The sequence below is a fragment of the Lathyrus oleraceus genome, chromosome 6 (assembly GCF_024323335.1).
Source record: "Lathyrus oleraceus cultivar Zhongwan6 chromosome 6, CAAS_Psat_ZW6_1.0, whole genome shotgun sequence".
NCBI lineage: Eukaryota > Viridiplantae > Streptophyta > Magnoliopsida > Fabales > Fabaceae > Lathyrus > Lathyrus oleraceus.
The window spans coordinates 228,330,536-228,357,225 of NC_066584.1; the positions used below are offsets into that span (position 1 = coordinate 228,330,536).

The following is a 26,690-nucleotide window of genomic DNA, read 5'->3' on the forward strand; positions in this document are numbered from 1 at the left end:
TTGAGCATAATTGACTTGTCCTATTAAGTGATCAAGGGTCTTTTGATCACTTGAATATGCTTGGGATTTAAGCACAATGCAAAGGATTTGATTTACCAAAGTGGCCTTTGATCAATACTAATCAGTGGGATTTAAGGAAATCAATTGGGTTCTGTACAATCACCTAATGAATAATCAGTTAATTGAATCAAATGGTTCTAAGTAAAACCCTAAACTAAGGGATCATGCAAAAATCATGTTTTTTCTACCTAGGGGCAAAATGGTCAAATGCCAAGAAATTGATCAATTAGAGAAATATTGAATAAAGTTCTAACAATTAAAACCTAATCAAAATTAACTAAACCTAATTGATTCTATCTATATCTAATTATCTCATGAGATAAAAATCAGGCTAATCTAGAAATTAACCTAAATCTAATATCTAATTATACACCATTAACAATCAAGATTTAATTAAAATTAATTAGAACTTAATCCTAATTAAAATTAATATTTTAATTCATGATGAAAAATTAAGCTAACTTAATTAACCTAATTCTAATTAATTTGTATTAATCCACATATAAAAATCAGAGATTAAAAATCAACAAAAATCAATTAATCATGATTAAGCTAAACAAGCTAAAAATAGAATTAAATTAACAAAGGCAAAGGGAGGGTGCAGACCAAAAACGTGCAACAATAATGTTCAGCAATTTCCCTAAGGCCCACTACCAATCCCAAAAATTGAGTCAGCATGCCTTACGTGAATAGTGCATTGGGACGCATGTGTAATAAATGGTGGTTAATTGCATTGAAGCTTAAATCGCGTGAAGAATTATTTGAATGAAAACTCAGAACATGCGTTTCATTCTCTTCTTTCTCAGCCAAAAGGCGTTACTGGAAACGGAGGCTTCGCCGCGCCGGAGGCGGGGGAGCGGGTCACACGTCAAATTTCAACCACCAAACGCTCGTCCCTGTGTCCTCTCTCTAAACCCTCCCTTCATTTCTATCAATTTTCAACCATTAATTTGAATGGAAGGAAATATATTAAGAACCCTAGAATGTAAAAACTAAATTAAATTGTCACCATGGCTCAAATCGATCCACAACCTTGGGGTTAAGGTTTATCTACATCAATTCTATCATTTGGTAACCAGCAATAGGATCAAATAGGGGAGTTCGAAAGACGTGCACCAACCTTCGGAGCGGTGAATTATTTCGGTCAATATTGAGAGCCTTAAAGATGATAGGAAATTCAGAGGATCAGCTAAAATCTCGAACTCTTCGATGCTTGATTCTGTTCTTCTTTTTCTTCTTCTTTGCTTTAGCCGGTAGGATGTGCCGTTGCTGTGATGTTACATTGTTCTTGATGCTTGTGTGAGATTGACGAATGAAATATGTAGAGGCTGATTGAGAGAGTGTGAGGATAAGGTCTAACTCGAGCATAATTAGAGCTTCAATGTGAAGCTCCAATGGCTTCCCAATAGAGCTCTGTGTGAGGTTTTCGAGAGAGAGCGAGAATGAGGGAGATGAAGAAATTCCGAGGGTAAATGCAGAAAAATGGTGAGAGAAAACTAGCTCCTCAATGATTATGTGCTCATTGGATTTATAGGGATTGAAGTTGACAGATCCCAAACTATGTTAATTCTCCCTTGTGTAAAACGGTTATAGGTTAGTAACACTGTTAGAATTAGTTAGACTCAGTTAGGGTTAGGAGCGCAATTGCCTTGATAAGTTAGTTAAGGTTGGTTGTGATGTACTTCTGTTAAGTGAAGTTAGTGAGTTAGTTATGGTTCATGAACTGTTAGCATTTCCATTAGCTTATCGTGGAATCCCGTTTTGTGTTGTTGAATGAATTACAAGGTCCTATTAGCTACTCTGTTACTGTTAGTTATGAGTTTTATGAGCCACCCGGTAATGTAATAATAGAGCTTGTTGTGACTGCACTTGGAATTGTTATGCAGGTTTAAATTTTTGTCATGAGAATTTGTAGGATGTTAGTCGGTTAGAAATTGAAACTCATGTGAAATGAAAATTCTAAATGGAATGTTTTCTGAAATTCAATGTTATGTTATTAATTGCTAGTTAATAATGGAATCAATTGGAGTTAGTTTTATGTTAGGACAATTTGAATTTCAATTGATGCTTAAGTTGATGTGAATTCTGTTAGTAATCTTGAAGAATTTGGTCTGTGTTAAACTCTGCAGGTGGAGACTTGGTTTGAAATGCCTTCATTCATTGGTTCGACAGGGAGTATGGAGCAAAGGTCATAATGCATTGGCTTGATGGTTGATGACATAAGTCCAATGGAAGCATGAAAGGTGGAACATGGTGGATCATGAGGGAAAGAGTTGCCATGATTTTCATTTCATGTTGAAATCAAGCCAAAATATCAGGCATTAGGATATGTGGCATGTTATGTAACATGCGAATATAATATTGTGAATGTTGTATAACACCTACTTATATTTTTAATGGAAATGCTTTATGTGATAACTCTAATTAATGCAATTTGTGATTCAAGATTTAATCTTGTTTCCCTATTCTTTGCTATATCAAATGTATGAAATGTATGCATGAAATGGACTACACTGATACATGTTTGAATGCCCTAGTCTCACTAGACTAGCTAATGCTCATGAACAAACTTAACTAAATGAATCAAAATCCATCATGGCCTAAAACAACTCCATGCTAATGGAAATTAGAATTCCACACTTTAGGCTCAGGGTATCCACACTTTGATTGTTGACTTTAGTCAACTGATTGATAAAAAAGCCAACCAGTTGATCAAAAGGTTAACTTGGGTAAAAACCATGTCACTCAATGAATAATGCAATGATGAATCTAAAGATGTAATGCAATGTATGAATGGATCTTAATTATGCACAAAACTTGCAAATCATACAATCCAAATGACTCGCACTTGAATATTACACCTTGTACCCATGAATCATGCCATGACCTAAGACAAGTTGAATCAATGCAATGCAAGCCCTAGGGCAACTTGCAACAAGACATGAATTATGAACAATGAGTGTATGGACCTCAATCCAACTTAAACAAATGCAATGAACAGGAATCAAAATGGATGAATCAATGCATTACAAACTCAAGCCCATGAGTGCACCCTAAATAAAGAGTCAATGGACTATGACTATGAATGCAAGCAAGAACAAACTTGGATGAAATAGAGCATTAGGTCAAAATGATCATGAAACAAAGGTCAAGCAATCAAACTATAATGACCAACTAGTACAAACCCATGAATTAGGGCCTCAGTCAATTGAAAGATCAACAAACAAACCCCATGCTCACCAACTATTAAACACCCACAATTAGGGTTTTATGCACAAGCAATGGCCAACAAGCAAACCTCAATGTTGAAAACCCCCAAACTAGGGTTTTAAGCTCAAATCAAGATCAACAGATGAATCACCAATGATGAGCACCCATAATTAGGGTTTCAAGGATCAAATGGTCCATCAAGGACAAGAGCCAAGCAAACTAGGGTTTAGGCCTGAATGAAAGGTTAAGATGCAACCCCAAAAAAACCAAAATTTGTTATTCACAAGCTTTGAATCTATGATGTTTGTGAGAATGTATTAATTTGAATGCATTATGCATATGAATGAGTGCAGATGAATCTTAATTCCAAGGTTGGATGAAGGATGAAAAAGGGAGGGCAAATTTTGGGGTATGACATACTTCATGACAAAAATCTTTGCCGCCTCTCAAGACAATATTTCATATGTTGAACTTCATAATGAAGATCCTTTCCATCCTTAAGGGAATATGATATCCATCCTAAGAAACTTGGTCACAAGTCTTGTCAAAGGGCTCGATGGAAGTCCCACACGAGATGTCAAATACCTTGCCTGAGGGACTATAGTCTCATCAGTCGGACTACATATAAATGCTCCTAAGGGACTTAGATTCCCCAATCTAACTAAACTCCCACCCTAAGGAACTTAGTGTTTCCTCAAGTGGGACCACAAAATGAATCACACCTAAGAGGCACGACTGATATCTAACATAATAGACTTGATCAAAAGTCTTGCTTGAGGGATCAATGGAAATCTCACCCGAGGAGTCAAATGCCTTGCCTGAAGGACTTATAAACTCATCATCTAGGTTATATATTACTTCTCATGAGGGACTTGGAGTCCCACCAAACATGATCATCTAACGCCTTGCATGAGAGACTTTGAGTCTCATCAGTTAGGCTCAATATGTAATCTCTCATAAGAGACTTGGAGTCCCACCGAATATGCTCATTTAAGCACCTTTTCTAAGAGACTTCTAGTCTCACAAGTCAGGCCTAATATGTAATCTCACCCGAGGGACTTGGAGTTTCATCAATCAGGCTCAACATGTAATCTCGACTGAGGGACTTGGAGTTCCACCGAATAGGCTCATCTAAACACCTCATGGGAAAGACTTTGAGTTTGATCAATCAAACTCAATATATAATATCATCTGAGGGACTTGGAGTCCCACTAAGCAGGCTCATATAAACGCCTCACCTGAGATACTTTGAGTCTCATTAGTCAGGCTCAATATACAGTCTCACCTAAGAGACTCAACTATAAAGTCTAGTTTGAGAGACTCAACATATAGTCTCGTTTGAGGAACTCGAAGTAAAGTATCACCTGAGAAACTCAACATAAATTTTGTTATGAGGGACTCGACATAAAGTCTTGCCAAAGGAACTCAACTAAGAGTATCGGATGGTAAGCTTGTCTGAGAGCGTCACCTACATGCCTAAGCCCCATACATAAAGTCCATTAAACACTTTGCCTTTTACCATGACCTCGTGCTTGAGGGATTACGCAGTGTTATATTTTTATTGGGCTTGAATAAGGGGTAAATTACATGAAAGAAAGGAAATCCAACAAGGGGCAAGGAGAGAGGCACCCATCAAAGCCACCGGCCGTCCGAATTAGGCCCTGAGGTCACCCATATCTTAGTAACCACCCGCCCGAATGGGATTAGTACACCCATACTCTTTCCCACTTGCCTAGTAAATGTGGGAGATGATATGTCATATGATAGTGGAGAAATAACTCCTCCCTCCCTAGGATCTAATAGTGGGTGGGGGGTGGGGGATAACTTCTCCCAACCCAGGCCCAAGAGGCCTCTATAAATACTCTTCCCTCCAAGGGAAGAGGGTAGACCCCAAGTGGTACGTATTCTCCATACCTATAGAGCTTAAAATTTATTTTTATCTTACCACACGCTTGCCACCAAATGTCATCAGTCATCAACAATAAAATTGTACATGCAATAAATGTCAAGGTCATGAATGTAAAATTGTATAATTAAACCAAGTCATCAAGAAATATGAAAAAAGTCAAACTGGTTTATAAAATGTATTAAGTAGTCAATGATATTCAAGTAATAAATATGAACTTGGCTTTTCTATTTTTGATAAACCTTGTACAATCAAACTATCTTTGTAAAGGCTACTACGAAATTCAACAATAAGGAATTAAAGAAAGTACATTTTATAAATCATCATAAAAGGTATTATGATAGAAATAATTCTTATGTCCATAAAAAGAATCATGTTTTTAAATGTGCATGCTTTTATTGTAATGCAAAAGGTCATACTTAGAATGCTTGATACGTAAGAAATTATGGTATTCCTTATGGTGAGTATGTATGAGTGAGGAAGGGATATAACCCAAGAGGACCCAAAGAAAATTGGGTACCTAGAAAGTACTATTAATTGTTTTGTAGGTAGTTGAAGATCATATGCTAGTATTATCATGTCAAGTTTGATATTTCAAGATACAAGATCATATGACACGGAAGAATTAAAGCTTCATTGGATTACATATGATTTAAAAAAGATTGACATCAAATCATATATTATGACGAAGACAAGTTCTTTTATGTTTAATGTATCATTTCCCTTATATTATTATACTCCTTTGAATTTTACTCTTTTTCTTTTTGATAATGTAAAAAAAAGGGAGAAGAGAGATGGTTGTTTTTGTTATTTTTCAGGATACCAAAGACATCATAAATTAAATTAAAAAATAAATGGGGAGATATGCAATATAGGGGGATATATACACGATATGGGTAGAATTCATGTGTCAAGCAAAAACTTCCCATCAATGTATTTTGTCATCATAAAAAAGGGGGAGATTGTGAAGAAGATATGTTCATCCTTATTTGCTTTATTAGAAGATAGATCAAATAAGAAAAAGATTGGAATCAAGTAATCAAGTTTGCAAAAGTTTTGAATTTTGATGAAATTAGATCATAAACCAAGGTACAATGTGCAATTTAGTTGTTATAAGGTTTATATTCTCAAGAATTAATCATAAACTTGTAAGCACACATGAGTTTTAAAATTTCATTTTCACTTAGTCAATTTTCAATGTTTTATGAAGGTAAATCCATTCACCATTTACATCAATCGATTTACATTGGTTCTGTTAAAACAAAATTTTGGTTTTCTAAATAGGTCAATCGATTAACATGCCATGTCAATCGATTTACCATTCCATTTTAAACTATGTCAATTGATTAACCATTCCAAATAAATCTATTTACCCCATTGTTTTTTTCTCATATTTTTGAAAGTTGAGGATAGGTAAATCGATTAACACCTCATGTAAATCAATTTACTTCTAAAGATTTTGGAAAAATATGAATCAACATGATACATTTTCATTGCATTCTTTCATGAATCATTTTCCTAAAGCATTGCAAATTATTTCTGATTATTTTCAAGCATTGCAAGTGTCATACCCCGATTTTGGCCTTGAAATTTTTTCCCCATCAATCACTCGTTTGCATTCTTTCTTCATGACCATTCCATCTGGTCATGATACTATCCAAAAAAAAACGTTTGTTGTTGGACTCGCTACCACGACCAGTCCATGTTTGTCTTTTGGGCTTTGTCTCTTGATTTTTGGTATAAGATGATTAATCTCCTTAGCCATGCGAGATTTGAAAACTCTTTCCTTTGTTAGAATCAAGTGAACCTCATGTTTCATCTTTCGTTCCAATTTCATTGGGGTGATTATTCACCTGTCATTTGTCTTACTACCAGTTTTCACCCCCCTTTCGAGTAAACCATGTGTCAAGTGCCAAATATTTTATTTTGGGTCATCATGCATATTCACTTTTCAATTCATTCATAATTCAAAATAAATTCCATATATACTCCTACATTCATGTTCATATTAACTATTTCATATTTTTACGTTTTTCATATTTTTTTAAAATTTGCATTCATATTTTCTTTCATTTCATATTGAGATTCTCATTCATTCATGTGTGGTGAGACTTGACAGCGCGTGTTCTTCCTTCACACACCGACTTATTTCTGTTCCAAAAAATTATCAAATAATCGTGTTCATTTTTAGCTTGTGTGTTGATTGCTAAATATGGAGCTTACGTGATTGACCAAGTTATTAGTTATGGATGAAGAATTGGTTAATGAGAGAATTCAATTAGAGGCCTCTGAGGATTCACAGCGCCAGACAAAGGAGAATGATGTGTATTCACCGAAAATGGATAGCCGAAAACTTGTAAAATTGCAACAACCACTGGAATATAATGTTATTCTACAAGGTAAAAATGTAGTTTAGGTTGTTAGTGAAGCGGCTACGTCGCACATACATATGCGACCGTTGAGGAACTAACGGTAAAAAGTTATAATGGTTCGAGCTTTGATATTGGTACATCAAATAGTCAAGTGCAAATGTATAATCAACAAAAACATTGGCAGAATCTTTATCACATGACAAATAATTCTGGAAATAGAAATTCATTAAGTGATATTGGGTTGATAAGTAGTGGTCAGGCTACATCTAGTGCCTGGGAAGATATTGGATCTACATCTTTTCCGGAGTTATTAGCTAGAAAATCACACAGTGATGGTCAGAGCAATGCCATTGAACACTTGGCAGCTGCTGAGAGTAAAGAGAATACAAGTGAATTTTCATCTACATCTTTATGTGAAAGATGGGAAAATAAGTGGTACGCAAGTCCGGAGGGAGGTTGCACAACATCATCAAACATCGACTGCCTAGGTGTACTCCTTTTTGAGTTACTAGGTCATTTTGACTCTGAAAAAGCACATATTGCAACAATATCTGATCTTCATCATAGGATTCTTCCTCCAACTTTCCTATCAGAAAATCCTAAGGAAGCTGGCTTTTGTCTTTGGCTGCTGCATCCTCAACCATCATCACATCAAACAACAGGGGAAATCCTACAATCCGAAGTGATAAATGGATTACAGAAGCTATGTAGTGAAGAATTGTCAACACAATAATGGACATATTAAAAAAAACATCTTCCTGTTTCTGGGAATGAGGGATTACCTGAACTTCGAAAGATTGCTCAAAGGTTTGAAGATAAAATCTATGTTGCTGCCACAAGCCAGTCCGATTATCTCCGGAAGATTTCTATGAAGATGCTTACAATGGAGACCAAATCTCAAAGCACCATTGCCAACAATATGCCATCAAATGAAGGAGGCCCTAGCAATAATCCGCCAGATCCATGACTTGTTTTACAGTCTCAAGTTCTTAATCCAGGATAACAACAACAACAGTTAATAAATCGACAAAACAATCTAGCAAATATACATCAACAGCAGTCGGGAAATAATGTAACGGGGTTACGGCAACAACAGTTTGGAACTGACCCTGGCAATCAAGGCATCTAAACAAGCCATCATTCTGCACACATATTGCGACAACCAAAGGTTTCAATGCAGCAACAATTGCAACAAAAGGCTTGGACCTAACTCTCACGATCTCGGTTTGCTTGGAAAAATGGAACATACAAAGTTGCATATGCAAACTGGTATTGATACAAGTGGAAGACAGTCAACATTTGCTCATAGTGTTTGGCGCAATCAAGCTACCTGTGTTTCAAGGATAATTGATCAATATTCATCTGATTCACCAAGACACGTTCAGTTAACTCTTAACAATTTCGTTGTTGTGAGTAAAAGAAAACATGATGACATTATTACAGCCTTATCTGAAGTTCCTGTCCTTAGAAATCAAGCTCCACATCAGCAATTGAAGACTGCGAATACTGAAACTAATGACTCCATAACAAGATCATATATTCATTTGGACCAAATTAATAAAACTTCTAAGCCGAGTCAGATTGAAAATTCGCAGCAACATGATCCTGCAAGCATCAAACCACACATGTTATATTCCGGTAAATTCACAGCAGTAAATAGCCTTTTACCGGCGGTAAAAGTCCACAAGCGACCCAAAAGGAATCGAAACAAATTCAAGAAAAGAAAGTACAAGGTTCGTATTACCTTTTCCAGATTAAACACCAAAATAGGGTAGACAAACTGGAGCACCTCAAGCACTTCCAAGTGGGATACCCCTTTTGATCTCAGTAGCCAACTCAAAACCCTAGCAGGGTGAGTATAAAAGGAGGAATACTCTCTTCATGGAGGGCGGCAGAAAACTGTTCAATAACAAAAAAGAAAAGATCTTAGTAAGGGTTCTGCGAGAAAACTTCAAAAAGCGATTAGCATTCGCGAACTCATAGAAAGAAGACGGTGATACTACTGTTGGCCCTGTTTTCGAAATTCGTTTCCAAAGCAAGAAGTGTAGGAGATCTCATACGTGTTCACTCGTCTCCAAGGTATTCCGATTTGGTATGTTCCCTTAATGCTGAAATCGGTTTGTGTTTGGTTAGGAGAAGTAAAACCATGATTTTTGTTTCTATGAGCGAAGTTGATTTAGGAACGAAAGGAAGATAAACATTTCAAATAGAGGAAAAAGAGGTTAAGGTGGAGGTGGAAACCGTGTTTTCATGTCTTTCCTAGAGTAGTCTGTTTTTGTTTTAAGAGGGTTTAAAGGCCATTGATGACGGCACATTTCCCACTTCCCAAGGCCAGCTTTTCACTTTCATCTGCCTCTTTACATTAAAACCCGCAGACCAACCATTATTGTTGGCAGTTTGTTGTTTCCGTCACCCAACAGCCAGCAACTAGGGTGACCGTTGCGTTTCCTTCTAGCCCTTTTTGCGTTTGGATACTGCTGAAGTGGGCCTCCACTGACCCGAGTCTGGGACTTAGGTTCGTGGGCCTTAGGTAACCTGACCCAGCGGCCCATGCTGGCTTTTTTTTTCTACTATGTTTCATTTGTTTTTTTTGTTATATACTTAAGCCGTTGATTGAGTTAACAAATGACCATAAGTGGTAGAGTGGAGAGAAAGCAATTTCACCTTCTTTAGTGGGATGGGTTCAATACTTGAGAATAACATATCTTAATTTATTTTTATTTTTATACTTGCTATTTTATTTAAATTTTTTATAACTTCTTATTATTTATTTTACCATTTTGTATCCTTTTTTATCTAGTCCTATTTTTTAAAATACTTGTTGATTTTATTCTTTTCGATTTAATTTTTAAATGTGTTGTAAATAACTTGTTTATTTATTTATTTTGTTCGGCTAACTTTTGGGGGCTTCTTAAAATGAGATTTTAAGCAATATCCATTTAATTTTCATTAATTTCAAACCTTTGTACATTAATCATTTTTAATTTAATTTCAAATCTTTTTCTCAATAAAATCTGAAGAAAAAGATTACCCTGGATGGAATATCCAGTCGTAATCCCGAATATTAGGCCCAAGTTGTAAGAGCTTGTATGCCCTATGTATTCGTCTTCTCTTCAAAACGCTCCAATATTCAAATCATTTTCATAAGTAAGTTGGAAGAAAAAGATTACCTGGATGAAATATTCAGTCGTAGTCCCGAATGCTAGGCCCAAGTTGTAAGAGCTTGTAAGCCATAAGTGTTCGTCTTCCCTCCAAAACACTTGTAAATATTCAAACCATTTTCTTAACAAAATTGGAAGAAAAAGATTACTTGAGTGAAATATCCAGACGTAGTCCCGAGTATTAGGCACAAGTTGTAAGAGCTTGCCAGTCATAAATACTCGTCTTTTAAGCCCAAAAATACATCCAACCAATCAAACTCTTTTCTTCGCCGCCGTGCGATTAATAGAAAAACCCTTTTCATAAACGAAAGACATCTTGTGTTAAGATGATGCAAAGCAATGTTTCGACCATAATTGTTGAGTTGAGATAGGTGACGTTTTTCCGAATGTTGATTTGTAAATCCATTCGATGTGTGGTATACGTCCGCTCCTCATCTGTCATGGGTAAAACAATGTTTTCTTTGATTAATACAATTATAGCTTTCGCTAAAATCGACCAACAAACAAACATTTTCTACCTAGAACTACGTAAGCCTTGAGTTCTTTATTGAGATACGTAGGAGCAGGATTGCGAAATCTTGTCAGACTCATTAATAAAAAACTTAGGTTTAGTCCCCTTTATTCAAAAATCCAAAAATATCTTCTCTTTTCTTTTGATCCTATCTTTCTTTCCCACCTAATATCTTGAGAAGCCTAACATTTCAATCTAACACTAACGCGCATAACTAACCTAATGGTTCCCGTTGAGTACAACGAACGTGAGGGGTGCTAATACCTTCCCCTTGCGTAATCGACTCCCGAACCCTGATATTGGTTGCGACGACCATAATCATTGTCATTCTTTCTTGGGTTTTATCGATATTTCCCCTTTCCTTTTTAGGAATAAATAAAGTTCGGTGGCGACTCTGTTCAGTCCATCATTGCGAGCGTGTGATTGCGCTTCGCTAAGTTGTGCTCTCATTTTTCGAGGTGCGACAGATGGCGACTCTGCTGGGGAATAAACTCCCTAAGTGAGTCAAACCTAGTTAGGTCGTTTGTGCCTTTGTTTGTTTACTTGTGTGTCTTTTCTTTATTTATTTTGCTATCTTTATTGTCATATTGATAAAATCTGTTGTATTGGTTCCACTATGTTTTGGTACTTGGATACTCTGATCGCAAACCATGTGGGAAAGACTTTTTACCCGAGTCTCGAGTAAAAACATAAGACAGGACAAGGTTGAGTAGTGCGGGTCCGCGAGATGAATTTCTCGTTGGGTCGGTGCGAGAACCTTACTTAGAGTAGATTCTTGAGAGGATGTTGTCACTCGGCAAGTAAGTTGCCGTAAGCTTCGATATTTTCTTTAGGATCCATGACTCTGAGAACCATTTGTAGAACCTTAATTCTTTGTCCAACTAGGAAAGATGGTTGCGTAACATGGGTCTGCGAGTTGAATTTCTCGTTGGATCGATGCGAGAATCTCACTTAGAGTAGACTCTTTAGATGGAGTTGATGCCCGACAAGTAAGTTGCCGCAGGTAGCAAACAGTCTAATGGATCCATGACTCTAGGAACTTTTTTTGAAACCTCAGATCATACCTGGTGAGAACCATGTTCTATACGAAGCAATCAGACTTATCTATGCCTTAAGCCTATTGAACTTATACAAAAAAATGCATCACATTCATCCACATACATTGCATCAACATCATAAAAAGCAAGCTCTTAGTTGTCTCTTATTTGTTTCAGGAATTGAGAAATTGAAAATGACAACTCCAAGGAGAAACACTTTCACACTTAAGTACAAGGAACCTAAGCTGGACAGTCTGAAGGGTTTGATCTCTGATTTGACTCTCAGCAAACGTGATGAGTTCGGAAAAAACTATGGGAAAATTTTGAGCCTTCTAACTAAGAAAGTTGACTATGGGATTATCGGCTCTTTGGCACAATATTATGATCCACCTCTACGTTGTTTCACATTCGCTGATTTCCAACTAGCTCCTACTTTGGAATAAGTTGAGAGAATCGTGGGTCTCAAATTGAAAGATTCACTACGCCAAATAAGGGAAAAGATGGCGGTTTTTTTGGCCTATAACAGCGCTTTAAAGCGCCCTCTAATCTTGCGCTGACATAGGTAAAGACAGCGCTTTTTTCCTGGTGAAAGCGCTCTATAAAGTGGCTCTTTAAGCCCTTTAAGGGCCACTTTAGAGGACGCTTTTTAAAGAAAGCGCCCTCTAAAGTGGAAACTTTTAAGGGTTTAGAGGGCGCTTTTACTGGAAAGCGCCCTCTAAAGTGGAAATTTAAAGGGTTTAGAGGGCGCTTATTTTGGAAAGCGCCCTCTAAAGTGAGTGGTTATTTAAATTTTTTCTTTTAAAAAGCGCTATATTTTTTTATTTATTTTAGACAACCTGTATATTGAAGCAGTACACCTAAAACTGTATAATTTGAAGCCCTTTTTCACACATTGCATTCAACAAGCCTTATATACAACAATCCATACATATACAACAATCCACTGATATATAATCGTTTAACTTCTAAAGATTCTAAATATACAACCAATTCATAACTTAAAAAGAAATAAAACTAAGTAGCAAAAGCATCTCTGAGATGTATGTTTTTTTTGCTAGCCGCAGTCTTCTTAGCAACAACCTCTTTTTGTTCAATATCAATAGCATGAACCTAAAATATCATAAAATTAGTTAGGTGAAGTATAAGATCAAGAATTAACATTTTCTATGCATAAATATCATATAATTGTGTTTATACCTTTTTTTTTTATGCAACTTACTCGATTTGCTGCGTAATCCCCTTATATTTTTGGTCCCTTATCTTTTGAAGATAGAATTGATATTTGTTTAGATGGACATGTTCCATTGTCGTAGAGGGATACTTTCAAATATCCAGCATCATCATCTACGCGAATGAGGCTTGACGACAATGGAACATCTCCATCTAAACAAATATCAATTGATACTTTCAAATATCCAGCATCATCATCTACGCGAATGAGGCTTGACGACAATGGAACATCTCCATCTAAACAAATATCAATTGATACTTTCAAATATCCAGCATCATCATCTACGCGAATGAGGCTTGACGACAATGGAACATCTCCATCTAAACAAATATCAATTGATACTTTCAAGTATCCCTTGCCCCTTGCACGAATGATTGACTTCATAATAGCCATTTTACCTGTAATAAAGAAAACAATTAAAATCAGATGACAAATATAAAAACAATTAAAATCATAAAAGCCATTTTACCTGTAATAAAGAAAACAATTAAAATCATTTGACCTGTACCTTTTTCACTAAGTTCTCTTTCTTTTCTTGGTTGGAATATGTTCTACATGTCTCTTAACAACACGGACGGTTGGATTGATCCAAATACCCTCATTATGATCATTTCTAATATATGAATCATTTGATATAATATTCTCATCTTGATCATTTCTGGTAAACGATTCAATCTCAACATCAATATCACCTTGATCTCCAGTGTTTTCATCAATTACTTTGTTGGAAAAAAGAACTATAGACCATTTCGTACTTTTCGGATCATTGACATAGAACACTTGTCTAGCTTGAGAGGCTAGAATAAAAGACTCATCTTTGTATCCCACCCTATTAAGATCCACTTGCAAAAATCCTGACTTATCCATTCGAATGCCGTTATTATTTTCAACCCACTTGCAACCAAATATAGGAATCTGAAACTTCTCATAATCAAACACCCAAATGCGCTCGATAACACCAAAATACGACAGATTTGCAAATTTGGGGTTTAAGTCCTTCACACTTGATATGTGCATTGCTTCAGCTACCACAGTGACACCACTATTCTGCATAGTACTTTTATCATCTTGTTCTTTGGTATAAAATGTGTATCCATTAATCGCGTATGCGCTATAAGAAAAAACATGGAAACTTGGACCATATGCTAAGCATCTCAACCTTTCTGTTATTGAAGCGGGATCTGAATAATACTTTGAATAAATATGATCCTTAAACCAAGGTATAAAACATCGATTGTGCTCTCGTACTATCCAATTTTCATTTCTATTGGGATTTAAACCTCGGAGAACATCCTTGTGAATTTCAACATACGGCTCAACCTCATTCTCATTGTGCAGAACATACAAATGCACTTGATCCCGTTCGACCCTTGATACTGCCACAATTTTATTTCCAATTAGATTTTTTCCTTCTTTCTTTTCGACAAGCTGAGACTTGGGGAGTCCGATTGACTGAACATTAGACAAATATTCAGTACAAAACTCAATCGCTTCTTCAACAATGTATCTTTCAACCATACAACCTTCTGGTCGACTTCGGTTCTTCACGTACCCTTTTAATATTTTCATATAACGTTCAACAGGGTACATCCATCTCATATAAGCTGGTCCACACAATTGTGTCTCTTTCACAAGATGAACAACTAGATGTACCATTATGTCAAAAAATGATGGAGGAAAAAACATTTCAAGCTCACACAAAGTAATAACGATTTCTTTTTGCAACATTGGTAAGATCGCAGGATCGATCACCTTACTGCAAATTGACTTGAAGAAAGAACACAACTTAGTTATAGAGATTCTTACTTTTTCTGGAAGAATAGAACGCATACCTATTGGGAGAAAATGTTCCATTATAACATGGCAATCATGGGTCTTTAAACTCTTTAACTTGAGGTCTTTCATAGACACAAGTCTTCTAATATCTGAAGAGTACCCTTCTGGAACTTTAACTTCACTTAGAAACTTACACAATGTTTTTTTCTCCTTTCTAGATAGAGTATAAGCAGCAGGCGGTAGATATGTTCGTTTTCCTTTCTTCAAGGGTCCTAATTCAGTTCTTATTCCCATCACTATCAAGTCCTTTCTTGCCTTAAGGCCATCCTTAGACTTTCCTTGTATATTGAGTAACGTGCCAATAACACTTTCAAATACATTTTTTTCAATATGCATAACATCAAGAAAATGTCTCACATACAAGGACTTCCAATACGGCAATTCAAAAAAAACTGACCTCTTCTTCCACCCACTTTTGACAAAACAATTTCGCTTTATTGAGTTAGTCTCTGTGCAGGGCATTCATGTCTCCAACAACAACCCAAAACCAAAACTATTTTGGTTTATTGAGTTAGTTTCTCAACATTTTCAGATATCTCTGACTTCAATAGCATGAGAATGTATGAACCATGCATTAAGCATTAGTGGTATGCACTAATTTGTAGCATAGTTATATATCATCATATAGTTTTTACAAAAGATAAACATTGACTAGAAAATATATATGTAGAATTGTATAATGGTCTAACTAAAAGCTAACAGAAGAATAGTCGACTCTAATTTACTCTATCAAATAACATCCATACCTAAACTTCTTAAGTTACTAGCTACATTATGTATGCTAGAATAAATACACTCATAAGCTGCATAGTGTACCTTTGATTGGTAGAAGGTGTTTTAGATATTGCTGCCTCCTTTTTCTACATCGAGAAACAAATGGAACAGTTGGTGAAATTTAACCCATAATGCCTAGTCTCCATTGCTAGCATTGCAACACAATAATTATTGTTGAGAATACTCAATAAATGTATGAACCAAGAAAAATGAAACCAAAAATGAACAATAGCGAACGTCAGAAGAGAAACCAAGTAATATGAAGATTAGAAAAATACCTATGGTGTCAAAATCGAACAGCTAACAACGAATTAATAGAAGGAGGAAACGTCGTAGATCTAACAGAGGTGGAAGGAGAACACCTTAGAAGTAGCGAAAATCGTAGCAGTGAGAACCCTAACGTGAAAAAGAATGAAAATAACAGAGAGTGAAATAACAAAACGCGCAGTATGTTATAATTTTAATGTTTACTAAAGGGGACCTTAGAGGGCGCTTGTGGAAAAAAAACGCCCTCTAAAGGGGGCCTAAGAGGGTGCTGTAACACCTCAAAATTTGCCCTCCTCTCTTGGGACTAGCTTAGCATATTGCATTTCATCTTTTAGGACATTAGTCATTACATCTTTGCATATCATGTGGAAACAATAAGCAAGTCATCCTCCTAAGTCTTTCTCAGAAGATGGAGAGGTTAAGAGATTCAAGCCTGGGGGTCCTATTGAATTGATCACTAGCCATCTGAGGGTTTGTGCTTCAATTAGGGTTCTTGGTTCCTCAAGGAGGTTGAGTATTATCTTGGTTGAAATGGTACATCGCCATCATCATCATGGTTCATTGTGCCTGATCATGTGCCTTGGGATTAGGGTTTTGACCTCTGGTCAACCCTAATTAGTTGAATTGTACCAATCAGGGTTTTTTTCAAGAAGATGAGGTCTTTGTTGAGATGGAGATCATCATATGAGTTTATTGAGCTTGTATAAGCTAGGGTTTCATTTTGGAGCCATTTCATCTAGAGGTTGAGGCTCAAAGTCAGCTGTGCATGACCAAGTCATCTATCAGTCAACAAAAATCAACTGAAAGTCAACTATTGGATTTGGAGGTGGGAAGTGATTAGAAGTACTTCATTCATGTTCAAACAAGTCTCATTTGACATTTCAAACATCAACTTTGAAGAAAATAAAGTCAGGACAAAACTTTCCAAAAATAGAAAGTGACTTGTAATTCAAATTTGCCAAAAATGGAAAGGTTTTCAACTCAAGATTACATCATCAAGAATGCTTCAAATGAAATTTTGTTGAACATGAAAGTTGTAGCTCTTTCTCTCCCCTTTCCAAAAAGTCCAAGATCATCAATTTCTCATGTGTGGTTGGAGAGATATGATCAAAAATTGGCCAAGTAAACATTGAACTTCAAAGGGGCATAACTTTCAAACCAAAACTCCAAATCAAGTGGCTCTTTTTGCATTGTTCTTGTTTCAACCTCTAGTTTCCAAATTTGGCATTACATGACATGCATTACATTCACATAAACATTTGAAAATTCAATTGATTTTTGGGGGGAAAATGAAATTCAAAATTGGTGAATTATTTGCACATGTGACCATCACCATTGGCTCCAAAACAGGTTTTTGAGTACAATTAAATGGAAATTCGTACTGTTCATCCATGCATTTTCATGCATAGGGTGAAATTCCAATTTTGCCAAAACACCTCATAATTGCTAATTACATTTACCAAATGGCTTAAGCTTGATTAATCATGATTATCATTGCATATAAAGCCCTAATCTCTAACTGTTTTCACAATTCCCAATCTTAGATCTAGAATCACAAAAGTCTCTCAAAATTCTCTCTCAAAATTTCTCCAAATTTCTTCACATAACTTCACTTTCTCTTGATTAATTCCTCATTCTGAAGCATTTGTGAGCAAGGTTGAAGCTAGAACCAAGAGGATTCGTGCACATGGAGGCATCTTGAAGCTTGGAAGCATTAATGGTGGAATCAAGTTCTGTTGAAAGCAAGCGCAATTGAACCTCAAGATCTCTTCCAAACACTTGTACAAGCTTGCTAGAGGAAGATTGAAGCATTGCAAGGCCAGAAACACACGAATTTCAAAGCTGCTCATCAAGAGGTCACAAATTCGATTCTCTTATTTCTTGACATTGTTGTGTGAATGTTATAGATCTCTTTGTTGTGATGATTCTGAGCTTTGAACCACTAAAATCCATGCATTATTGAACAAGTTATGGTGATTTAAAGTTTCATGTGCAAAACTTGTTGTCTTCGATTCTCTTTGGATATGACGATTTATGCTTAGTTATTAGTTGATTCATGCTCTCCATTGAAAGATCTATCCATACATGTGCTCAATTTCAAAAAACTGGAGAAATTGTTCTTGATGATTGTTGAAGCTCACTGTTCATGAAAACGCGTTTTAGAGAAGATGAAGGTTGGAGTTTTGGCCACGGTTTTTGGATTTCATATGCCACGCAAAACCGTTGCCTTAGGTTGCGCTAGGGTTGCGTCCTGATTGGCTGCATGGGAAGCCCATGCAGTGCGCCAATTTCAGTTTAAAATCCTACCGAGTTCGAGTCCAGCTAGTGACATAAGTTCAAATGCCTTGCCATTTTTGCCTTTTCCCTCCACATGTTCATACATGCTTCTTCATGCATTTTTTTATTTTTTCTTCACCTTTAAAAAATCATATCAAATTAAATAATGATCCAAAAAATACCAGGATTTTTGCAATGTGTTAAATTTTCTTTCTAGTTTTTTATCATTATTTTTCCATAAATTGTGCTTGGCTGGATTTTGTTTTCCCCTAGGGTTTGTGTATACATGTCATATCTTGACATTGCCTTGCTAAATCAATTGTGAAATGCTCAATTCTAATCCAATGCTCATGAAATTTGACATGTTGAAACTAGACATCTTGCTGGACATTTAGGTGTTAAGTTTGCATTTTTCTCAATTGCCATTGCTGAGTTATGGTTTTTCTAAGTTAGGTGTGACAATTTGTGTCACACCTTTGCTTGTCCAATTTGATTGATGCATTTACCATGCCAAATGATCTCCAAATGTTCTGATTTTTTGTATGGTGCTTGATATGAATGTTGTGAATACTCATGATTTTTTGTGGAGTTTTTGGAATCATTTCTGATTTGATTGAAATTTTTCATTCTGGATGATCATTTTTGAGCTTTTGAAGTGTCTTGATTTTCATTTGTTTGTGAAATGCTTATGGTTTGTCCTATGGATGTGAAATTTTGCACACTAATTCTAGACATGTTAGAGGTTGTTTTGGCTTTTGTTTGAGGTTTTTACCATGTTTCATTTCTGTTTTAGGCTTGTGCTAAGTTGGTGTACCAAGTTGTGTCACCTATGTGCTTGTTTGTGCTTGCCTTGACTTATGCAATTTGATTACCATGCCTAATATTGTCCAAATGCTCTAATTTTTTGTGTGATGATCATGTTTTATGTTCTGTTTACCCATGAATTTTTCTAAAATTATTTGAACCATTTTTGATTTAATGTGAATTTTTTCATTCTGTTGTCACAATGTGGTTACAATGTGCATACCTTGCCATATTTGGTTCATGAAATGAATTTGGTGATTGATATTGGGATGAGACCTTTTGGATGATGTTCTTAATTGATTGAAGTTGATTCATGTCAATTTTCATGTTCTGTGTTGAATTTTTTCTCCCTCTTTGACCCTAGGCCTTGACCTAGTGGTTTGTCTCATGTTTGAGCTTTGATTTCAGGTTGAACATCCAGGTTATATGGTTCATGATGCTACCTCACTTGAGCATTTGATGCTTGCTTTTGGCTACTAACTTTGTGTGTTTCGTAGGGTTGTTAACTCATTTGAGTTTGACTTGTTGGCTTATGCCTTTGCTCATTGGGTTTGACTGTTTGATATTCATGATTGTCTGTTTGTCTGTACAGTTTAACTGACTTGTGTGATGTTTCAACAGGTACATAAGTTGCTTAAGTTCATTTTGAACTTGCTTTTGCTTGGTTGCTTAACCACTGAGGTATAATATTTCTAACTTCATGTAGTCTGGAAGACCTGTCCTGTTACTTGGGCAGGCACCTGTCTGAAGCCCTCCTTAAAAGGCAATGCTTGTGTTTGTTTATCTTTGTGCCAAGCAGGAAAAGACCTCTATGAGGCAATTGGCAGATAAAAGAGATGTGTAGTCCATCTCCTGCTACTCAGTGTGTCATCCACTTTGCTCACACCTTGTGTTGATGCATTGTGGATATTAACCCAAGATCTTTGTTGTGTCAGTCATATGTGGAGAAGAGTTCCAACTTTCTGAACTCCCACTTTCATTTGTCTGAAGCTCTCCCAGGCCAGGGATAAGAGCTGTGAGGTCTTACCCTCACTTCCCATTTCATCTGCTTCACCTTAACTCTCAATGTTAGGGTTAAGAGCTAACTACACCCGATTCCAGTTGGCTTGCTTTTGCAGCCTAGCCTTGTGTGAGCCCACTTTGTTTGTATATAGTGTGTGCTAATTGTGTGTATGTTTGCTTTGCTTGTGCTGTTTAGGATAGCTTGCTGCCTGTGCAAGTTAGATAGAAACCTCAACCTAGGACCATTGTGGATTGCATGATGACTATTAGGCTCGAGTCAGTCTCCCTTCTAGTTTGTCATTTCCCAATATCTGGTTAGGAGAAAGTTTCTCCCCTGTTAGGGGGAACTATGTTGCCCTGATCCTCATACCAGATGAGGCACGTAGGCAGGAGATCGTACGAGATCTCTCCGGGCACCCTTTTCCTTTTTTGTGTGTGTTTGCTTGACAGCTAGCAGGCTCGAGTATCAGACTCCCTGTTAGCTTGTTTGTTCAACTTTGTTGTTGCTTTTGACGATTCAGCGTCTGGTTAAACCCTTTGTGTGTGTAGGAGTCTGACGTAAGTCCAGCGATTGGCAGTTGGTTTCCTGTGTGCGTTTGTTGGTTCGGAGTCTGATGTAAGTCCAGTGATTGGCAATCGGTTTCCATGTTTGCCTGTTTGTATGGAGTCTGACGTAAGCCCAGCGATTGGCAGTCGGTTTCCTGTGCGTGGGTTTTGTTTCGGCGTGCGTGAGCCGAACTACGGTAGCTCTGATTCTCATTCCAGATGAGATACGTAGGCATAGGATGCGATATCCTAGCGAGCCCGTTCCCCTCTTCTTCCATCTGTGTTTTATTTCAGTGTGTGTGTGCATTCTTTTGAGCAGTGTTTAGCAACCTTTCTTCTATCTTTTTGAGCGTGGATCCCGTCGAGTACGACGGATGCGTAGGGGTGCTAATACCTTCCCTTCGCATAACCGACTCCCGATCCCATCTCTCTTTGGTCGCGAGACCATGTCCTTTCCAGGTTTACTTCGAGCGTTTCCTTTCCCTCTTTGGGATAAATAATGCACGGTGGCGGCTCTGGTTGTTTTATTTTTGCCCGCCGGTTGTTTTTCGCGGATGCGACAGCTGGCGACTCTGCTGGGGAAATACAGAAGTTGACCTCTCGCTGGTCCATCTTCCCTAAGCGAGTCTGTCCTAGCGCTCTCTAGGATAGGGTTTGGTTGCTTTTGTTGCTCTATTTATTGCATTTATGATTATTATGTTGTGTATATATGTGCATAAATGTTTGCATGCATCATACTGTCATCATGTTGGATTCTGTACAGGTTGGTTTCTCTGATTTGGGGTGGGTGTTCTGAGTGGGGCTAAAACCCAGGCCCGAGTATACACCTAGGATTAGTGTGGTCTCACGCTCCTCACATGTTGGGTTGACATGATTGTTGTGACGTGACATACCACAAGTCGGACGAGGTTCTTCTGAGAGGGCTCTTCCTTGTGGAGTTTCCACTATGGTTGAGTTTTATCTCTTTTGAGCTATTGACTTCGGTGACCGTTCTTTCCCGGATCTTTGGTTTAGACGATCTTAAGAGAGCTGCAACGGCACACCCGAAAGGGCAAACCCGTTGAGTATCTTTGCCCGATTGTCGAGACCATTATCCGCCTTAGGATGACCTGATTAGAATTCACCTGTGAGGGGAGGGTTGATTCTTACAGATGCATGTTCTGATGGTGACTAATGGTTCAGTTATTAATCAGAGTTCTATTTATAAGTCGGATTTATGGATTTATTTCCGAGACGCCGGAGTTTTGTCCGTGGTATTTATCAGTGGGGATCCGTTTATTTCAGGATTCCCTGGGCTGGTTCAGAGGGTCTTGTGGTTATCTGTTCAGAGGATCTCTGGTGATGATGGTGATGTATCATTCAGTCCCGTTTATTTTGGAACCTTGAGTGGGATTTGTGGTTACATATTCCTTCAGATGGTTGTGATCAGTTCAGAGGCCGTAACTCAGTTGATGATCAGATGACTTGGAGGATGGCACAGTGACTCTTGCATTCATGCATCAGCATCATCCACATTTTGCATTCATCTGCATATAACCCATGTCTATCTATACTCAGGGTACATTCTCAATTGAGATTCTGGTTGAGAGACATCCCGATGTCAGTATGTTATGGTCGAAATTTTTATCCGTCTCGGTGAAGCCACGATCGAAAGGCAGAATGTTCCTAGTCCGGATAGACATTGCATGTGTGAGTCATATTAACCTGTTTTCTGTTTTGTAGGTGTTAGTATCTAACCAAGTGCACATAGCTCTCCCGCACAGATACCCTGCCAGACACAACAAATCCAAGCTGATGGATCCACCCAACGCCGACATTCTCGAATTGAAAGAGATGATGGGGGAGTTGTTCAAAGTCGTGCAGGGGCTCGCCTTGGGGCAGAAAGCAATTGCTGAGAGGTTGGAGAGGATTGAAAGCTGGATGATAAAGGAGAAAGTTCAGGGAAAGGCTCCGTCATCCGTAATAAAGAAGCCCTCTGGCAATGGTCAGCTCAAGAAGGAGATTGAATCAGGTGGTGTGCAGGCCAAGAAAGAACGCGGTAAGGATCGTTACCACCCTTATGCTGCCACTGTAACCACTCCTATTGGTAGTCCACCTGTACAACCGCAACAGCAACCACCTCAACAAAGAACACAGAAAGCTGGGTGCCAAGCGAGAAGAAGGATGACTGATCGCCAGTTTGATAAGCCACCCATGGAGTATGCTCTTCTGTTTAGGAGGTTGAAGGATCTTGGGTTGGTTCAGTCAAGGACGTTGGCTCCGGTAGGACCAGATCAAAGGCTTGCAGGTTACAATGAGAACATCAAGTGCGAGTTCCATTCTGGTGCACCCGGGCATAACATTGAGGGTTGTAAAGCTTTTAAGCATGTCGTTCAAGATTTGGTGGATTCTAAAGCTATCAATTTTGCACCGACACCGAGTATTAATGCTAACCCCATGCCGGTGCATGGTCCTATGGGGGTGAACGTGATGTCAGAGGATAAGAGAAAAATGGAGGTGATGGATGTGAATCAGTTGAGGACTCCGATATCTGTGGTCAAGAGACATCTGATGAAGAGTGGAGTTTTCCCTGGTTGTGATAATCGTTGTGCTGCCTGCGTCGTTACTACAAATGGGTGTGTAATGCTGAGGGAAATGATTCAGAGAATGATGGATGAATGACGTCTTCGATTTGAGAAAGTTGATTGGGGGGAGGAGGACATCTTTGTCAGCCGCTTGTCATCATTCAAGCAGGTAGAAATGGACAGTGAAATATTTGAAACACCATGTCAGGCAGTTGAGACCGTCAAGGTAAAGGATGCCATCTGTGCTGAGAAAGAGAAGAAGTTGTCCATTTCTTCTTACAAGCAGGCCATGGAAGTGGTGAAGAATGGAGAAGTCCTAGGCTGGGGAAAGATCATAGACATTGTGGTGAAGGCGGATATGTTCGGGGTTGGCTATCAGCCAGATCAAGAGTCGTCTAGACAAAACAGAGGACGTCGTCCACCGTTCACATTCGTTAGTGCCGGAATGCTGGATCCAGGTCATGCCTGTACAGTGGGTGAAGAGATCGACAGTGACCGCGAGCTTGAGTCGTGGATAAAATCGTTGCGTACCAGGGAACTGGAAGGCCTAAAAGATCATCACTGTCACTCATCGCGAAGAGTAATATTTCTGTTTTTCAATTCTGTTTGCATGAAAGCCATACGTTTTGCCCGAAACGTAATGGTCCATTGTAAGGGCCACCTCATGTGTTTCACTTTGCAACATTTTGCATCATTAATAAATGGATGTTTTTGTAGTAAAAGCGGTGTTCCCTGTTTTTCATTTATTTTTGCAGTTTTAAAAATAAAAATGGCAATGTTTGTTTTCATTTTTCTTTCTTTTTGATTTGTCTCGTTCCGACTTCAAAAAACTATTCTCCTGATCTCGTTGATAACAATTCGGTTACACCTTTGTATGACTTCGACAATCCGATCTATCATGCCGAAGAATAAGGCGAAGAAGATTGTGATCTGCTGGAAATTAGCTAGGTTGTTGAAATAAGAGGAGAAGGTGATTTAACCGCACGAGGAGCGATGCCAGATTGTTATTCTAGGCACCGCCGAGGTCAGAAAGGAAGTGATAATTGGGGCCGTTTCAGAGGCGAGTCGAGGGCAGAATGGTAGCCCTGTTGAAAGAGCATATGGATACCTTCGCCTGGTCGTGTCAGGATATGCCAGGGTCGGATGCCGATGTCGTTGTGCACAAGCTACCATGGAGAGAAGACTGTCCTCTAGAGAAGCAGAACGCCAGTGCCACGTATCAGAATGACTTTGTTTCATGATATGATTCATCATGAAATTGAATGCTATGTTGATGACATGATAGCAAAGTCCCAAACAGAAAAGGGGGCATCTGGTGGATCTGGCCAAGTTGTTTGACCGGTTGAGACAACTCAGACGGGGGTTGAGTCCGAATCGGTGCACTTGTGGAGTGCTGTCCGGTAAACTGCCGAGGTTTATCGTGAGCGGATAAGAGGAACCGAGGTTGATCCTGCTAAAAAAAAAGCAATACAAGAAATGCCTGAACCGAGAACAAAAAAAGAGGTTCGTGGTTTCTTAGGTAGATTGAACTGCATTTCACGGTTCACATCTCATCTAACAGCCACGTGCGAACCTATATGCAAGTTGTAAAGAAAAGATCAAACGGTCAGGTCGAATGATGATTGCCAAGGGGCATTGAGAAATAAAAGAATAAGTTGCAGGAGCCTCCGATTCTGTTGCCTCCCTATGGAGAGAGACCGTAAACCCTATACTTGACAGCCCTCAAGGGGTCTATGAGGTGTGTACTGGGGCAGCATGACAAGTCTGGTTGAAAAGAGCATGCAATTTACCTTAGCAAAAAGTTTACCGACTGTGAAACAATACATTCACTGCTCGAGAAAACTTGTTGTACTTTGGCATAGGCTGCTCGCCGACTGAGACAGTATATGCTGGTTCATACCACTTTGTGGATGCCCGAGATGGATTCGATCAAGTGTGCGTTTGAGAAGCCAGTATTGACCGGACGGGTTGTGAGAGGGAAAATGATTTTGATTAAATACGATATTCAGTATACCTCTCAGAAAGCAATCAAGGGGAGTGTATTGTCTGATTACCTCGCCCAGCAACCTGTAGAGGATTATCAACTGATGAAGTTTGAGTTCCCTGATGAGGACATCGAGGTTCTCAGATCGAAAGATTGTGAGGAACCGATCCCGGAGGAAGGGCCTGACCCTGAATCCGAACGGATTCTGATGTCTGATGGGGGGAGGTTAATGTGGATGAGTTAATGCCGTTTTGATTACGCCGAAAAGATCCCACATTCCTTTTGTTGCCCGAATAACATTTGAATGCACCAACAATGGTGGCTGAGTGCGAAGCCAGTATCCTGGGTATCGATCTTCGGTGAGTACGTCTACTGGGGCAACGCCTTTCTCGCTCGTGTATGGGATGGAGGCGGTGCTACCGGTTGAGGTTCAAATTCCCTCTCTGAGAGTCCTGATGGACGTGAAATTGCAAGAGGCTGAATGGGTAAGGACCCGGTATGAGGAGTTAAGCCTGATTGAGGAAAAGAGGCTGGCGGCCATTTGTCATGGACAGTTGTACCAGCGGAGGATGAAGCGTGCTTTTGACCGAAAGGTGCGACCTCGTGTGTATCACGTGGGTGATCTGGTGCTGAAAAGGATCCTTCCTCCTCAAAACGATCGTAGGGGCAAGTGGACACCCAATTATGAAGGTCCATTCGTGGTCGAAAAGGTTTTCTCGGACAGAGCCTTGTTGTTGACGACCATGGATGGCGAGGATTTTCCATCCCCTATGAATGCGGACGCAATTAAAAAATACTTCGTATAAAGAGACCCGCTGAACGAAAAGAATAAAATAGTTCAGGCAAAAAAGGGCATCCCGGCGAACCAAAAAAAATGGAAAAGGTTCGGGCAAAAATTAGGGATAAAAAGAAAAAATGTACACCCGGCAAGTCGAAAACCTGAAAAGGCGGCTTGGGCAAAAAAGGGTATCCCGGTGGACCAAAAACCCGAAAGGGCGGTCCAGGAAAAAGAGGGATTGAAACGAACAACTGCGTCTAGCATGATCGTTTACTTTGGTTATGACACCAGGATAATCCCCGGTAGGGATCAGTTGGAAACATCTTGTTCAGAAGGCCGAAAGCACGGAGAGTCTGAGAACATATGGGGT

At 38.5% G+C, this 26,690-nt stretch overlaps 1 long non-coding RNA gene across 1 annotated transcript; it reads left to right on the forward strand.

Moving 5' to 3' along the window:
* Positions 1-793: 793 nt before the first annotated feature.
* On the forward strand, positions 794-2,484 carry LOC127097743 (uncharacterized). The gene is made up of 2 exons (XR_007793149.1): positions 794-1,946; positions 2,190-2,484. It is a non-coding gene; the product is annotated as an uncharacterized LOC127097743 (long non-coding RNA).
* The last annotated feature ends 24,206 nt before the right edge of the window (positions 2,485-26,690 follow it).